The 18,889-nt window shown below is 43.2% G+C and overlaps 1 pseudogene; it reads right to left on the bottom strand.

The window, feature by feature from the left end:
• Positions 1 to 541: 541 nt before the first annotated feature.
• On the bottom strand, positions 542 to 17,104 carry LOC121780892 (annotated as a pseudogene).
• Positions 17,105 to 18,889: the final 1,785 nt, after the last annotated feature.

Raw genomic sequence — 18,889 nt, 5'->3', positions numbered from 1 at the left:
ATGGCGTCGAGGTCCGCCGAATTGGGTACCGAGGTTTCCGATGGCACGGTCGTCGAGGGAGATTCCCCCTCTGATTGTACTTCGGCATGACTCGCTGGCTCAGGTGGAACTTCACTGGTTGTGGGTCTTGCCGGGCTTGCTCCGGTTGCACTCCCCTATCCTCCGATTTGGCTGAAGTTTGCCAACTCCGCCGCCCAATTTCTAGTCGGATCTTGCAGCCTAGGGAACTCCGCCATTGCGTTTAAAGAAATCATCGTTCAGGCTTGCGGAGCCGGCACCGATGGTTATGGGTTTGGCGGCTGCTGTGTTGCTGGGACTTCTTCCTGGCGGGGTTTGATTTTTCTTGCGAAGGCCTTCTTACCCATAGTCGAAAAAATGGCGGTTTAGTGGTGGAAAGTAGGGTTCGGAACCGATGGAGATGGGAAAGAAATTCTGGGGGAGAAAATGTAAATGAGGGTTTGTGAGGAAGAATGGGTGAGACGGTATGGTTATTTGGGAGAGAGTGTGCAGTTGTAGGTAGTTGTAACCGGCTATGGGAGGTGTCCGGTCGCGTCGTTCAAAAGAGAGACGGTTGAGAATGCCGGCTCCTGATTGGCTGGAGTGTCTCATTTCTCTGCTCACGCGCCCCTTCTAGCCGCTCCCACCCTGCAAAAGCTGCACACAGCCTTAATTCAAATTTTCGTCCTCACCATAATTCCCCCTATACTTACCTAATAAGGAAAATAATTCAAATGGGCACTTAAATAAAACTTGAAATTGTACTAGATAAGCAATTTCGTGGGCAATGCGTACTTCAAAGTGATATTTAAGGCCCGAAAATATTTTTTGGGTTTTCTAAAAATTAACATGTAAAGGTTTAAATTAATTAACCACCATATATTTACAATATGTACATTTCTCTTAGGTAATTTAGAATTCTACTTGGCCAGTAAGTGTAGACTTTCAAAAGAATTGGCCCAGTGAATTCCAAATTCCTATCCTACTGGTCAGTATGCGGCCAAGGTACGTGGTTGTAGTAGAATTTCATCCACTACAGCCACATCACTGTTGTCTCTAAATACCTTGAGCCTATGCCCATTCACAATAAAAGGTTCAGAATTAGGAAGACTCCCTGAAATTTCTACTACTCCATTTGAACGGAGTGAGGTGATGACATAGGGCCCTGTCCATTTCGATTTGAGTTTCCCAGGCATGAGCTTCAATATTGACTGGAAGAGTAGTACTTTCTGGCCTACATGGAGGTCCTTGGTCCTCAGATTCCTATCGTGCCATAGTTTGGTTCGCTCCTTGTACCATATGGTTGAGTCAAACGACTCCAATCTAAGTTCCTCAAGCTCCTGCAACTGTAGCTTCCTTTCCTCTTCACAGGCTGTAGCATCCATATTCACTTGTTGTACTGCCCAGTATGCCCGGTGTTCAATTCCAACCGGTAAATGGCACATCTTTCCAAAAACAACCCGGTACGGGGACATCCCTATGGGGGTCTTGTAAGCTGTCTGATATGCCCAGAGAGCATCCTCTAACCTCACACTCCAATCCTTCCTAGAAGGATTGACAGTCTTCTCCAAAATCTTCTTTATCTCGCGGTTAGAAATCTCCGCTTGACCGTTAGCTTGCGGATGGTACGGGCTCGAAAGCCTGTGGTGCACACCGTATTTTTTCTTTAAGGCCTCAACTGTGCGATTACAGAAATGTGTACCTTGATACCGATATGATCGCCCTTGGCACTCCGAACCGGCTAAAAATGTGACTCTTTAGAAACTTGGCCACCTCTTTTGCCTCACACGTGCTTGTCGCCTTGGCCTCTACCCATTTGGAGACGTAATCCACCGCGACTAGGATATACAGATTGCCATAGGACGAAGGAAACGGACCCATGAAGTCCATTCCCCAGATGTCGAACAACTCACATACAATTACCGGAACTTGGGGCATCTCATCTCTCGCAGATATCCCACCGGTCAGTTGACATCGCTCGCAACTTCTGCAGAACTCGTACGCATCCTTGTTGAGGGTTGGCCAATAAAAGCCGCTATCCAGAATCTTCCTTGCCGTCTTCTTGGATCCGAAATGTCCTCCACATGCTAACGAGTGGCAATGGATTAGAACGTCTCTTTGCTCCCAGTCAGGAACGCACCTCCTGATCACTTGATCGGATCCCACTCTTGATCTTCATTCTTTGGGCTTTGGTAATACTCGGCACTTCTGGAAGCTCTCTAGTCACTAGGTAGTTGGCTAAGTCTGCATACCATGGTTCTTGCCCTACCTTCTCCTTTCCTTTTCCTGCATCATACTGTCCAGTAAGCTTCATCACTCCTTCCCAGTCAATCTTCATGTCCTCAAAAATTACTTCACATAAATGCTCTTCTTGGAACTTGTCGTGCACTTCTTCACTATTTTCATCTTGCACTATTCTACTTAAATGGTCCGCCACCTTGTTCTCGACTCCTATCTTATCTTCCACTGCCCAATCAAATTCTTGTAGCAAAAGGACCCATCGGATCAAGCGGGGTTTGGATTCCTTCTTGGCAATCAGATACTTAATCGCTGCATGGTCAGTGTATACGATGACCTTGGATCCCAACAAATACGACCGGAACTTTTCAAAAGAATACACTACTGCCAGCATCTCCTTTTCAGTGGTATCGTAATTCCGCTGGGCTTGATTCAGTGTCTTAGATGCGTAAAAAATTACGTACCTCTTCCCATCGATCTTCTGACCCAGTACGGCTCCCACTGCATAATCGCTGGCGTCGTACATCACTTCAAAATGGTAGTCCCAGTCAGGAGCACGTATGATAGGTGCGGATATCAACTTTTCCTTTAGAAGGTTGAAAGCGGCCTTGCATTGCTCATCAAAGACGAACTCCACTTCATTCTGAAGAAGTCGGGTAAGGGGTTGGGCGATCTTGGAGAAATCCTTGATAAATCTTCGATAAACCCCGGCATGCCCTAGAAAACCCCTTATCCCCTTCTGATCAGTAGGGAACGATAATTTGGATATAACATCCACCTTGGCTCAATCCACCTGGATTCATCTCTCTAAAACCACGTGTCTAGGACAATCCCTTCGGTGACCATAAAATGACACTTCTCAAAATTCAAAACCAGATTTTTTGTTTGACGGCTTTCTAGAACTATGTCCAAATGATGAAGGCAAGAATCGAAAGAGTCTCCGTAGACCGTGAAGTCATCCATAAATAATTCTATACAGTCCTCAATTAGATCGAAGAATATGCTCATCATACATCTTTGAAACGTACCCGGAGCGTTGCATAATCCGAAAGGCATGCATCTATATGCATATGTTCCGAATGGGCAAGTGAAAGTGGTCTTATCCTGGTCTTCAGGATCCACGTAAATTTGGAAGTATCCGCTGTATCCATCCAAAAAGCAAAAGTACTTCTTACCAGCTAGTCTCTCCAACATTTGGTCGATGAAGGTAAAGGGAAATGGTCCTTCCTCGTTGCATTGTTTAGCTTTCGGTAATCGATGCACATTCGCCAACCCGTGACTAGCCTTGTTGGGATCAGCTCATTCCTCTCATTTTGAACGACTTGGATTCCCGACTTCTTTGGAACCATGTGGATCGGGCTGACCCACTCGCTGTCCGGTACTGAATAGATAATCCCTAGCGACAACAATTTCAAGATCTCCTTCAATATTTCTTCTCGCATGTTGGGGTTTACCTTTCTTTGGGCATCTCGATGTGCCTTTGCTCCCTCTTCCAGCCTAATGTGGTGCATGCAGACGTCGGGGCTTATCCCCACTAAATCTGTAAGGCTCCATCCAATTACCTTCTTGTTCTTACTCAACACAGTCAGTAGCCCTGCCTCCTGTTCCCTTGTAAGGCTGCTGCTGATGATCACCGGATATGAGTTCCCCTCTCCGAGGAAGGCATACTTCAAATTCGATGGCAATTTCTTCAGCTCAACTTGGGGTGGAAGTGTGTCTTCGGGTAGAGGGTTTTCTTCAGCCTCTCTTTCTTTCTCAAATTTTTCCTCTGAAGATTCCTCTATACTGACTGGTAGCTTGGCCCCTGTAGCCCCAATAAATTTCGATTTCTGGCAGAAGTCCTTAATTGCTTCCTCTATTTCTTCATCAGTCAACCCTTGGCTACTGATCAGATCACACCATGCAGCGGCTTCTACGTCAGCTTTCTCATAGGCATCTAAAGCTTGGAGTTTCTCCTGCAGTAGTTCGGTCTCAAGAAAATCTTGGACTAAGGGGTCAATCACATCAACATAGCATAAATTCTCAGAATCGATAGGCTTTTTCATGGCCTCATTGATATCAAAAGTGAACTTCTCCCCATGAAAATCAATGCAAATCGTTCCCTCAGCCATGTCTACTATTGTCTTGGTCGTCCTCAAAAATGGCCTTCCTAACAATATGCCACTAGATTCCCTAGCCTCAGCCTCACTCATCTTGATCACATAAAAGTCAGCAGGGTAAGTGAAATCATGCACCCTAACCAACACATTCTCTAGGACACCCTCAGGACTTATGCATGATCGATCAGCCAGTTGGATCAACACTCTAGTACTCGACAATCTAACTCCCTTCAATCGGTTAATAGATTGACAAAGGCATGACATTTATCGAAGCTCCAAGATCACACATTGCATGCTCGACTCTCACATCTCATATAGTTATAGGCAAAGTGAACATACCTGGATCGACCCTCTTGGGCGGTAGCTTCTCCTGCACAATTGCGGATGCGATCCCTTCTACCATGATCTTTCCGTCCTCCTGGGCCTTCCCGGCTATGAACTCCTTAATAAATTTCCCAAGTGGGGGTAGCTTCACGGCCTGGAGAAATAGTATGGTAACAACCAGCTACCCGAAAATAGACAAGTAATCCACTGGGTTTTCCTTCTTTCTCTTAGTTACAAAATGGTAAGGGAATGGTTTCTTTCCATTCGCCTCGTCTAACGGTTCTTCAACAGCCTTTACGGAGTCTTGCTTGGGCTCATTGTGAATTAGAGCCTCAGTTATGGGTTCTGTCTCTTGAGGGGGTTCCTTCCTGGGCAGTATGTTCTCGGGTTCCCCCAAGAAAAATGGGTCCTGCATCTGGGGTAAAGGTCTGCTTAGCTCCTCTTCCGAGATAACATCTCTGAATAACGTCGCTCCACTTGGCTCTCCACTGAACTTCTTTGGCTGGGGTCCCACATAGGTAGTCCCAGACCGCAGTGAGACCTTGCTTACGTTTGCCTTTTCAGGTACATGGACTGTAGAGGGGAGTTTTCCTGAGTTTCCTTTCATTTCACCCATCGAACTGGCCAGTTGGGCCAATTGCTTATTCATCATATCCATGTTAGCCTTATGCTCCTTCTGGGCATTCTGCATCCCTTGAACTACTTCGCTATGGGACTGTAACTCACCCTTGATGCCTTACTGCGACGCGAGCAATTCTCCCATCATGTCCTCCATGGACCTCCTCGACCTGTTAGGGTATTGGAATTGACTTGGTCATTGGTGTTGGTAATTCTGGAAGTTTTGCTGGTTCGGGTTAGGTGGGTATTGGTTATACTGACCAGGAGGGTTGTACTGGTCTTGGTGATATTGGTTCAGGTTTTGGTTTTGGAACTGGCTCGGGTTCTGTTGAGGTTGTGGTCCTTGGTTAGGTTGACTCTGGTAATTTTGGAAGTTTCTCTGATGGGGTGGTACATAAACAGGGTTTTGGTTTTGGTTTTGTGGGTGTTGGTTTTGAGGTTGTTGACTGTGGGGCTGGGGGTTCCTTCCTGACCAAATGAACTGGTTGTTGGGATTTTCTGGGCCACGGTTGAAATTCAGGTTCGGGTGGGAGTTGTATTGGTTCTGACCCTGACCTTGGTTTTGATTTTGACCTCCATCTCCCCATCGGAAGTTCGGATGATCCCTCCAGGGTGAGTCCCGTTGTCTCCCCTGGATCCAATGCCCACTAGAATGGTAATACCCAGCAGCGTTGACTTGCTCCATATTCATGAAGTCATTAGGCTGATCATAGCCCGGTCCTTGGTTTCCCTGTTCTGCACCCTTGTAGTTCCCAGCTGGGGAAGTTAGTGGTGCATTCTTCTCGATTGCGCTTAGGAGTGTCTTCTTCAATTCGTCCATCTTCAAATCCATCTTCTGTTCTATCTTAAGCTCCTGGTCAGTAGACAAGGCACTCACAACTCTTTCTCTACTGTAACCATCTCTTGAATTGTCGTACTCCTTCTTCGCGCTCAAAAGTTTCCCTAGTATCACGCACAATAGCAGTAAACTAAGCCATTCATCCCCGGCAACGGCACCATTTGAAAGAGCAGGTTCGCGTAGGTGTCGTTAAAGCAAAGGTGTATCCTACTGATCAGGATAAAACAGTCCCCAGCTAAACCTGAACCTGGTATCAATAATTCCTCAACCCATTTCTACTGACTAGTATAGTGGATGTAAGGGTCGAATCCCACAGAGATGAATGCATTTTGGGAATTGTGGTGATATTCTGGAGGGTTTGGTTAGCTACCACGCTTGGGTTGAGTCTCTACCTAGGCAAGAAATTGAAGGTGGTATCCTACTGGCTAGAAGGTGTGAGAGGATTCTGATATGCAACGGTGTACGTGGACATGGTGAAACAAAAAATATTCGAAAAATATTGGGTTTCTATTTTGGGCTAAACGGAATATCAGAAGGCAGTGGTAGTGTTGGTGACTAGGCTGACAGGTCTTCAGGGTACAATTAAAGGCGAAGGACAAAAAGCAAAAAGAAACATTTAAAAAGCAAAGTGGTCCCCAACATTTGATTTGGACATCATCTTCTTCAACAAACACAAACTCGGATCAGATAAAAAAAACAGATTCAGCACCATTAAAACACAGATTAACAATTCATAACTCAGATCTACAACCAAAGATTCCAAATCTAAAATCAAACACCGAAACTGAAACTCCGCCTACTGATCAACATGAAAGAAGATAGGAAACACATAACAGCACCTTGCATTAAACAAACCTCTATGCAATAAAACAGTAAACAGACTATGCTAGCTTCGAAAAGATAAACTATGAAACTGGAAACTCACGATTCGATACTCAAAACAACCAGAAATACTAGATCTAAGCTAACTAGGCAGAAAGAAAAGAAAATAGCGAAGTAAACTTAACACAAAACAATTTCACAGCATAAAACATGTTCGGATCTTCAAACAAAGTACTTCAAAGCAGCGAAATTCAAAAGTAACAAAGATCCAGCGTAAAGGAAAACAATCAATTTAAACTACGAAAGCGAAATAAAAAGTGTTTTCCCACGCCGGGCGATGGAACTTCTAACTACGATCTTGCTAACTGGAACGAGAACGTCTGGAACTCCGGGAACTTCTGATGATCTTCAAGTGACCATGGCAGTGGCGAGGAACGAGAAACACGAAGGATAATGCTGAAGGAGTGATCTACCGAAGAAAGATTGCTAACTAAGTGTAGGAGTTAACTAACTAATTGATGATGATTCTCTCTCCAAATGGCTTCCTTTTATAGGGAGGCCTCCCTTGATTTTTAGGGTAGACTCTCTGCGTGAAAATGCCCCTTTTGCCCCTTGCTAGCGGTTGATCTTCCCAGCTATCCTTCTTCTCCATCTCGAGCCATTTTAGCATGTATACTGGTCAGTATGAAATCTTTCTGACGCCCTTTTCACTTGAATCATTCCGAAGCTTCCCTACTGGCTAAAAAACTCAACCTGCACACTTTGAGCAACTGTTTTTGCAAATATAATCAATTTTGCACATCATACTGACCAGTAACCAAGGCCTAGAATGAGACTTATCAGTCATCATGAGAATCACGTTGTCAATGCCGAGGACTTTGGACGATGCTTGATTCCCCATGTTGATCTTCCTCCCTTCAACAGCAGTGTAGGAGGTAAACTTGCTCCTGTCTAAGCAGACATGAGCAGTAGCGCTGTTGTCGATGTACCAGCCACCCTTGTTATCAACAAGGTTAACCTCTTCAGTGACCACAGCAATGAGGTCATTTTCATCCCAGTCTTTGAACTCCTTCTCAACGATGTGGGTTGTCGGCTTCTTCTTCTTGCTGCGGCAGTCTTTGGCAAAGTGGCCCGGTTTGCCACATTTGTAGCAGTCGCCTTCAAACTTCTTTGTAGGCTGCTTTCCCTTTCCTTTGTCACTTGGACGATTTGGGCGAGGGCGTTTGTTGGAGGGACCGCCCCGCTCCAACAGGTTGGCTTTTGCATCAAAGGAGCCCTTAGCCTTTTGATCATTTTTTCGCACGTCTGCCTCAATGCGCAGCTTCACGATCAAATCTTCAAAAGTCATCTCCTTTCGCTTGTGCTTGAGATAGCTTTTGAAGTTCCTCCAGCTAGGTAGAAGCTTCTCAATGGTCGTGCACGTTGTAAAGTTGTCGGCCAACGCCATTTCTTCGGCAGCAAGTTCATGGATGATCACTTGGAACTCCTGAACTTGTTCCATGACTGGTCTTGTATCGACCATTTTGTAGTCAAGGAACTTAGCTATTACAAACTTCTTATTTCCCGCATTATCACTGCGGTACTTTCTCTCTAGGTTTTCCTACACTTGCCTAGAGGTGTTTACAACTGAGTATACATTGTACAAACTATCATCTAAAGCATTTAGAATAAAGTTTTTACAAAGGTAATCTCCTCTGCGCCATGAATCATAGTGGGCCATGACTTCGATGTTCGTCTCTTGGTCACTTGGCGGGGGTGGCTCGTCTTCTGTGAGGAAGTTCATGACGCCCAATGTTGTCAAGTAGAACAACATCTTTTGGTGCAACCTCTTGAAGTCCGAACCTCCAAACTTTGGCGGCTTCTCGGTGGGTGGCATCACTCTTGGTGCCATTGGTGCCGGATTGACCCCATGGAAGGAGCCTATCTCGTTGCCCCGTAGGAGCCAACAGTTGGGTTGGGCATAGAACCCCCCAAGTTCGTGTTGGGCATGGTACCCCCCACATTCGTGTTGATCCCGAAAGATTCAACACTAGTATTGAGCCCGAAGGCACCAACACTCAATCCTTTAAAGGATCCGAAGGAACCACTAAAAGTGGAACCAACTTAACCACCAAAGGTGGAACCAGTGGACGCCCCAAAGGGGTTGTCCCAAACCCATGGGACAGTTGATGACGCGGCTGGGAAGTCAGGGGTCAGTATCATCGAGATGGTGGATGCGTTGGCAGATGCACCGGTTGATGAAGTGAGGAGAGTGATGGCAGCGTTGGTGGCCGGAACAGTGGATGCGGCGGCGGCCAGAGTGGTGGCAGAGGAGGTGTTGACGTTGGTCGACATTTCCAGCAAGGGTTTAAGTTCCGAAAGTTTTAATTCGTTTTCTGAAAGTCTAAGATCTTCTGTAGTGTCTATCTCGTCTTGCGATTGTTGGAGATATAGCTATGAAAAACACTAACTGGAAACACAACCCGAGAGAAGAGAAAATAAAAACAGAAACAAAAATTACAATGGAAATTCGAAACTATAAAGATAAACTTGTTGGGTTACAAACACGTCCCACATCGGATGAAATAGGGAAGTTGGAAGGTGTATATAATTCCTGTCCAACCCCAATTAGTTTGAGGCCTTTTGGGAGTGACCCAAAAACAAATCCGTGCGGGCTTGACCCAAAGCGGACAATATCAAACTAATGTTGCAGTCGACGATCCTAACAAGTGGTATCAGAGCCCAGGTGGCTATGGGTTGTGCCTGGATGAGCCCCGGTTAGGGTCGGGCACTGAAGGACTCAGGTTAGAGTCGGGCCCAGGATGACCCAGGGGTCAGGGTTGGAACGACCCATGTTTGTGTCGACTGCGTTCCCGATGTGGTCTCGGTTTGAGGGGAGGTTTGTTGGGTTACAAACCCGTCCCACATCGGATGAAATAGGGAAGTTGGAAGGTGTATATAATTCATGTCCAACCCAATTAGTTTGAGGCCTTTTGGGAGTGACCCAAAAACAAATCCGTGCGGGCTTGGCCCAAAGCGGACAATATCAAACTAATGTTGCAGTCGACGATCCTAACAAAACTTAGCCGAGTCGAGGAAGGCCTCTTTCCGCAAGATGAGATACGCCCCGGTAGTGTTCTCGGTTTTTGCGTGTCGTCCCTAAGGATAAAACGGCTATGTCTCGTTCGTTGCAACACCGCAGTTGGAACGAGCTCCGGTGAACTGGAAGAGGAAGAGGGCAGAGCTTCGAAAACTATGCAGAGATAGGAAGTATGCTTGTGATTTGCAGTGTGTGAAATGCAGTGGAATGGCTAGCCTATTTATAGGTCAAACCACCATGCAGGGTCAACCAAGCCATGAAGGCTTATCATGGCAGATTCGTAACCGTCGGCGGTTACAAGCGTGTGGCAGGAGTGTGCCTTTCGCGTGTGGAGCGTGTGGATTTTTCACGTGGCAGCTCTGACTGTGCCACGCTTGATGAGGTGTCAAGCCACTTGGATTGCTGACTCAGCGGTGGTCTAAAAAGATTAAGTTTGGGCCAAGCACCAAGCCCAAGCACAAAGACCACCCAAAGACCAATTGCCAAGTCCAAGATTGGGCCAGAGGCCCCCGACCGCGACCACGAGCACGGGCTCGGGCGGACGGGCGGCGGCGGCGCGCGAGTGTTCGCGCGTGTGAGCTTTTTCACCCATCATGGTCCACTATAATTATTAAGTAACATAGAGTCACTTAATTTAAACTCATTAAAAGATGTGTCACTTCTCCAATGTGGGATAATTAACACTAGTTAATTATTCGTTAAGCTCAAACTCCAAGCTTTAATTAAAAGCTAATTATGCCCAACTTTAATCCACTATTTCTCACTCACCGGAAATCGGATTTGAGAAAGTGAATATACTATATTTATCTACGTAAAATGTAGATCGACGCTATATCATTTAATTTCACAAAATTAAATGTCTCGTCATTTTTATTATTTGGTCAAAATCCATTGACCGGGCATATTGTATACCATGATTTCTACACATTTAGATATATTTGATATGAACATTTTGATATATATGCATTAACGTCTAATAAACACCGATTGCTTATAGCTACAAAATTCATCTAAAGTTTTACTACAAAATTCAGCTCCACTCAAATTATTTCTCCAAAGGTAAAGTTCTTGCATGGAGCCACTAAAGGAGTTGTCACACATTTCCAACATGATAAGTTTAGAAGCATTAGTAATAGAACTTGGAATTGAGCCACTGAATTGGTTAGTGCACAAAAGAAGCAATTCAAGATTATAGAGGGTTCAATTTAGTCACTTCCTATTGTTAGTCTGTTAGTCCCTCATGTAACTCATTCCATTTTGTAAAATTACTACATCTTCTTTCTAATTGACTCATTCACAAACAAATTATACCTAACTCGGAGGTCAAATATTTCACTCCCACCGTCCAAAATATATAGACAAGTTTTACTATTTTGGACCGTCCGCCAAATTAGACTAATCCTAAAAATCAAAAGTTCTAAACCAATACTAACGTACACATCATTCTAAATGTGGATCCCACCATTCATTAACACTACTTACCACCATATTTTCCCTCCATCTCTCTTACTATATCAATTACGCAATAAAACCCGTGTTATTTATAACTTTGTCTATTTTTGTGACGGGGGTGTGTAGTTTTTTTCTAGTTGTTTACTTTATTTTCTTTCCACTTTAACTATTTATATTATTTTTCTAAAATGGATGAAAAAAATGAAATGACTTAACTACCATGGAACATAGGAAGTATATGGGAGTGTTTTTCGAAAATCCCATGCCTCTCAACATCAAACCAACCTATGCTGACAACATGGTTGTGAAGGCTTGTATCATTTAAATGTAACGATGTTTTTTACTCGTTTGTCCAAGGCAAGCTAAAGATATTCACACACATCCACCAAGCCAGAACGAAAAGATCAGAAACAGAATTTGTAAGCAAAACCAACCTCCACTGGCGTCATCGGGCATTTTCCATTTACGCGGTTTAGACCAGCCTCAGAAATCTGATTTTTGAGCGCCAACTTTTTCCCCCTACCCCTTTTACGCGCTGCCTCCATTTCTGATTTCTCTGTTTCTCCTTCGTCGTACACACAGCAAGAGAAAGCCACCATGTCCTACTTTGAAGGCCAGTTGAAGTGGTCAGGCTTAAGACATTTTACATGGGCTAATCCGAGTGGAAAAAAGTTTACCTCTTCAAATCGGAGATGAACTGAAACCTACTTCCCTCCATAACTCGAGCTCTTATCAGTCATTCTATTGTCAATCGTTTTTGCAAGATTCGTTATGGTTGATGAGAACCTCAGGGCTTTATAGTTTGCTAGACAGCTTATATGCTGAATGTGTGGTGGAATGCTAGTCGACAATCTGATAGCGAAAGGGGAGATTCGGATGACCCTGTATCAAGAGATAGCATGAGGTGAATACAAATGCAGCACATCAAGAGATGACAAAACTACATATATAAGATTAAACATATTCCATGTTTTTCATGCCAATTTTCGAAGGAGACAAAAGATTTAGTACCACATACCCTGTCTCTTGCAAGACGGGATAAACCTCATCCATGTAATAACGAGCAGGCGCCCAAGCTGGGACTTTAATGCTTGGGATGGCACTGATGCTAGAATTGTAGCTTTCCATCAATTCGTCTAGCAGGTTACGAACCACCATAATGTGATCTTTTAGGGAGGATATGAAATGATCCTCATCATAAATATCAGCAAACTTACTGTGAAAGTACAAAGAGAGATAGATTAATTGTACAGTCAGTACTGAGACGATGCTCATTTAGCAGCAACGAATAGCACAATGTTCTTATCATAACTCACTCGGGTGTGGTTTTTTCCTTTCCTTCTTTTTTGAAAGAAGAGGTGGTGAAAGTACAAAGAGAGATAGATTAATTGATTGAGGCCACGGGTCTGCTCGCTGTTCGAACAGCCCCGAAACGACACCGCGCAGCCCCGAAACCAACCCGAACCACCCCGCAAGAAAAGTTCTTACGTTGATTTCGTGAAATTAAAGTTCGATTCTTTGATTCGCTTTTGTTTTGGTTTTCCAATTAGAGAATTATTTCAGATTCCATGAGATGCACAAGAATGGAATAGGAAGGAGGTGGAAGAAGTGTATACTTGCTGTTAGTGAAAGGTTTGGCTGGCAAAATTTGTATTCTCAACCCTCCTTAACTTGATCCGATGGGAATTGATTTGAGGGATTGATTGGGTATATATAGGCAAAAATATTGATAGATTTGGTGGTTGGAGAGATTTTAGGGAATATGAAGATATGGGGAAATCGTTTATTGATGGGTTTGGAGAAATATATTTGATCAAGTCAACTGTGAAAAGATTTAATTAGATTACTTTGATTTTTTTTTCTTCTTTTTTCGGGGTGTTACAATCTACCCATCTTAACAAAAATTTCGTCCCGAAATTTGCTTACGCCCTTCGAATGGTTCGCACCTAGCTTGCTCCAAAGTTTCACGCAATTCCAAGAAAAAATTTCATGGTCCACCGGCCTCCATTCGCACTCTCGATCTCCTTGCCTCATCGTGCCTTGACAAATTAGGAGTTCACCCAAAACTTTCAGATTCTCGTTCATTTTTGTCACTCAGAAAAGTGATAGATTATTTCAACTTAAAACTACGATTCGCGCGGTCAACTAGGCTTATATTTTAAGTACTCTAAGTTCACAACTCATTTCATCTTCTCCTAGATCAACATCTATCACAATTAACGTTATTCATTCCTCAAGATAAACACACAACATTTTTACATCCCATAGCAAAACACTTTCGCACTTCACATTTACATTCATAAAATTTTGACACAAAAGCTTTCTTTACACTTTCACACTTTCCTCAATATTTCCACATCTCACTTTTAAAGTAAAAGTTTTGACTCAAAACTAAAACGTAATTTTCGCATCAACTTTCATCCTTCGTATAAAACACTCCATAGAATAACTCGTCATGCTTTGCACCTCATAACATAAATATCATCACACTTCCATAGTTAAATTTTCCAAACAAAAAGTTAAAACTATTTTTCTCGAAACTCAAAAATTTTCGAACAATTCATAAACAAAGTATTTTCCATTGATCATTTTTTTCATAAAAGACAAGTCATCCCATTGCAAGACATACATCTTTTTATCACCGTTGATTTTCATCTTCTCGCAAAACACACATATATATATTTTTATAACCATAGCTCCTCTATCCCATTGTAAAACATACTTTGTTTTCATAACCATAGCTCTTCTATCCCATTGTAAAACATACTTTGTTTTCATAACCATAGCTCTTCTATCACATTGTAAAACATACTTTGTTTTCCTAACCATAGCTTCTCATCTCCTTTCTTGAAAACTTTCTCATAAAAATATTTTCATAAAAATAAATTACCTCTTTCTTGATTGAGCGCGGCGAACCGGGATGTTGAGCCTTCAATACAAAATTATTATTTATTATTTTAGTCTAGCGAAACAAGTCTAGACTAAGACTGAAAAAGACTCTAGGGTCCAGAGCGGAAAGAAAAATTGCTCTGATACCACTTTGTCACGCCCGCATTTTCTTATGATGGAAAACACGGTTGATCGCGACTAGGGGAGGATTAAAGAAGCGGGGAAGAAAGGGAAAAACAACACAAATCGACCATAGCTCGAAACAAATGAGAATAGCTCGAATAAAATCAGAGTATCTCAACAATCAACAACTCAAAAATGAATATTATCTCAACGATATAAGAACTCAAAAGAAAGACAACTACTCAGCGGAAGCATTTGAGAGAAGGAATAATGCCACGTCTGAAGACATGACACATTCTAAACACTTAAGTTTCTACAACGGTCTTGCTCAACACCCACCGCACCCGTCACGCTCAACCTGCACATTTTTTAAAAGAAATGCAGGGCTGAGTACTTGATGCACCCAGTGGACTCATGCCGAAAACATTTTATAAACAGTATTTATCACGCTACCATTGAGTGACCTTGGGGTTTTAACTTTAGAAATCGCTCAAGACACTAAAATCATTTCCATCGTAAAATTTGACTGATCAGTCATTTTCCCATAGATGTCTACCATATCTGATCCATTGATGACAAGGAATGTCGCCACATCCCAAGCCACTAGACAGGCCGACCCAAAAGATGGCTCACGATCTCCATAGGTGTACACTAACCTGAGTAGGGACCCACTCCCTAGTCAGACCCGAATTCGATTATCCATTGATGGCAAAAGCCACATCAGATAGGTTCCATAGAATAAAACAAAACACGGCATGACAAATATTCATATCATTTTCACATAAAAATATACATAGGGCATTGCCCTTATTTAAAAAGAAAGCCCACCTCAAGTTCTTAATCCGAAATTATATTCTTTCCCTTGATATCACGTCTCGTTTGCAAGGAATCACCTTTAGCATTTAAATAACACATAAATCAACACAATGGATCAAGTAAATTAATAAGATGCATGCACCCTAATTAAAAAATGTTTATCTCGTTTCTCGGTTTTTGATTATTCGGCGGCCGCCCAAAGTTCCTTCGTTGGCTCCTCGTATTTCCACCACGATGTCAGAATAAATTCCCAAAAATTATACAAGCGCTTAACTGAATTATCGCAACTATTTCCCTTTTCAATTATATTTATTTCGTACTTTGAATTATTCTGAGAATTAAATAAATAATTCCCCACGATTAAATTATCGGCCCAAGGATTTAATTAATCTGGCCCAAGACTTATTTCCTCACCTTATATCTCCAATGAAAAATTAAGAAGCCCAAAATAACACAAGGAGGCCCAAAGAGTAGCCCACTTTATACTCTCATTCTCCACCACTCTCGGTCAAACTCTCTCTCTTTTCACCTCACTTCTTCCCCAAATTTTCCCAGCCATCATCGTATAATACTCCCCATCCAACATATTGCAGACAATTAAAAGAAAAGGAAAGTAAGGACTGTAACTCCCAGCCATCACAAACATATTTGTCTCTGTTTTCTTCATTCTCATAACTCTCTCTCTACGTCTGCTGTCTCCGTTTACTAATTCCGCCGCTGCCTCTCCTTTGCACCGCCGCCGCGGTCTGTCGTCGTCACTGCAGAATCCAGCAGCCGCTGCTGATTCTGCCATTCCTCTGGGAAGACGCTGCCGCTGACTCTGATTCGTCACCCACGTCCACCGCCGTCGCTCGGTGCCATCGCCGTCTGCAGTCGCCACGGGTCTGGTCGCTGTTCGAACAGCCCCGAAACGACACCGCGCAGCCCCGAAACCAACCCGAACCACCCCGCAAGAAAAGTTCTTACGTTGATTTGGTGAAATTAAAGTTCTATTCTTTGATTCGCTTTTGTTTTGGTTTTCCAATTAGAGATTTATTTCAGATTTCATGAGATGCACAAGAATGGAATAGGAAGGAGGTAGTAGAAGTGTATACCTGCTGTTGGTGAAAGGTTTGGCTGGCAAAATTTGTATTCTCAACCCTCTTTAACTTGATCCGATGGGAATTGGGAATTGATTTGAGGGATTGATTGGGTATATATAGGCAAAAATATTGATAGATTTGGTGGTTGGAGAGATTTTAGGGAAGATTACGATATGGGGAAATCGTTTATGGATGGGTTTGGAGAAATAAAGTCTAACTGTGAAAAGATTTAATTAGATTACTTTGATTTTTTTTTTCTCCTCATTAGCCTCTATCACCAGATAACGCTGTATCCCAAGGGAGACTGATGGAAGGAAAACGAGATGTCAAACAAACGAAAAACATTGAATTCATCATCGAACTCTGGGGTATAGATATTAGATAGACATACACACCGGGTTGTTGATGAGCATAACCATTTTGACAAAGCTTTTGCACTTTCAGCATTCTTCTATACCTCCACAGATTATCCAACTGCATCAAATGAATCTCTCAATTAACAGCTAACATGCCGTGCAAATCACTTCAAGGAATTCCAATGCAACGGCTACAAGAATGCTTGACGAAATCAACGAAATGGCTTGCGTAACAAAGAGCAACAAAATAAAGTTGTCTATTTGACTTGTTCATTATAAAAATCACCTCCACAATCCCAATAAAATGCTCACAAATTCCAACTTCAAATGTTGGCATTTCCCAATATGTTTCCAAATCCCCAGAATCTTAGGCTGTCCACCTTAAGCAAATAAATGTTTAAAAAACTATCACGTCCGCATTTTCTAAAGATAGAAAACATGGTTGATCACGATTAGTGGAGGATTAAAGAAGCGGGGAATAAAGAGGAAAACAACACAACTCGACCATAGCTCGAAACAAATGAGAATAGCTCAAATAAAATCAGAGTATCTCAACAATCAACAACTCAAAAGAAGGACGACTATTCAGCGGAAGCATTTGAGAGAAGGAATATGCCACGTGTGAAGACATGACACATTCTAGACACTTAAATTTCTTCAATGGTCTTGCTCAACACCCACCGCACCCGTCACGCTCAACCTTCACATTTTTAAAAAGAAATGCAGGGCTGAGTACTTGATGTACCCAGTGAACACATGCCAAAATAATTTTCATAAAATATTATGTCAGCATTTAAAAGTGAACTGGGGGTTTTATAAAAGACTAAGTCACCAAAACATTTTCTCGCTCAAAAGTATGGTTGCAACCCATTTTCTCTCTCTTCGTACCATATCTGAACCTCATATGTGAAACGAGAACTTGGCCACATTCTCGATCACTAGATCGGCCAACTCGAAAGATAGTTCACGATCCCCTCTGTGTACACTAGCTTGAATAGGGACTCACTCCCACAGTAAAACTTTAGTTCGAAAGTCCACCTCGTTCGTTTAATTTTCTAAATTTGAATTCCTTACTTTGACTTCAATTTTGTTCGCGGAGGGATCCCTTCCTTGAGTCTGATTCTCTTCTCTTTCATTTACTATTTATCTTCTAGGCCTTCTCTTTCATTTATTATTTATTTTCTAGGCCGCCCGAGCTTGCTATCTCCATCGGCCCAACACTTCCAAAACTATATTCTCATTCTTGATTATCAAAAGCTCAAACATTAACTACTCCAATCCAAATCCTTCATCAAAACCTTATGCCAAGATTAGCAATTTCCCATTGGATTTAACTCACTGGTCCAACCCTCACTTTAATTCACATGGCCCAATCATTTAAATAATACTCCCTAACCCACCTATGTTAAAAAGCCCAACAAGAAATAAAGAGCTAACAATCCCAAATCCTTTCTACTCCAAAGTTCCAAACACACGGTCAGAAGTCCCCATCTCTCTCTTCTCATTTTTTTTCTCTAATCCCCTATTCTCTCTCCCGTTCACGCATCAGAACTAGAAATTCCCAATTCTCTTTTCTTAATCCAATCTAAATTCCCAAATCCTCAAGTTGCGACTACCTTGATTACTCTCTCCTTCCCGGCGACGTCACCACTCCGTCACCACAGAAATCACGGCGGTGAGCTAGCCGCCTCCGTCGCCTTTCGCTCTAGCTTCTCTCCGTTGCGCCGCCGTCGCCGTCACTACCCTATCTTCCCTCATATCTGCCACAGCGCCGCTGCTGTCCAAGTGCGCCGGGTCAGCCGCTGCTGCTCTCTTCTCCACTGCGCCACCACCCGCCTGGTCTCTCCGTCGTTGCTACCTCCACGCTCGTCTCTTTCTCTCTCTCGGTCGAAGGTAAGGCTGCACTTCCCTCGATCAAAACGCAGCTCCGCTGCTGTCACGGTGCAGTCGACGTCGCATCGCCGCTGCTGCTCGGTGTAGCGCTGCAGTTCGCACCCGATGCCTGCACCGTCGTCCCCCTCATCTCCTCTTTCTGTCGAAATCACGGTGGCTTCAGTGTCGGTGCCGGTATCCACTCACTCACGCCGCTGCATTCACCCCCTCTCTATAGCTCTACTCTCGGTAAATTTTATCGTGAAAAAGATACAAGAACCCTA

This window comes from Salvia splendens, chromosome 20 (assembly GCF_004379255.2).
Source record: "Salvia splendens isolate huo1 chromosome 20, SspV2, whole genome shotgun sequence".
Classification (NCBI taxonomy): Eukaryota; Viridiplantae; Streptophyta; class Magnoliopsida; order Lamiales; family Lamiaceae; genus Salvia; species Salvia splendens.
This window is presented reverse-complemented; position numbering and strand designations above follow the sequence as displayed.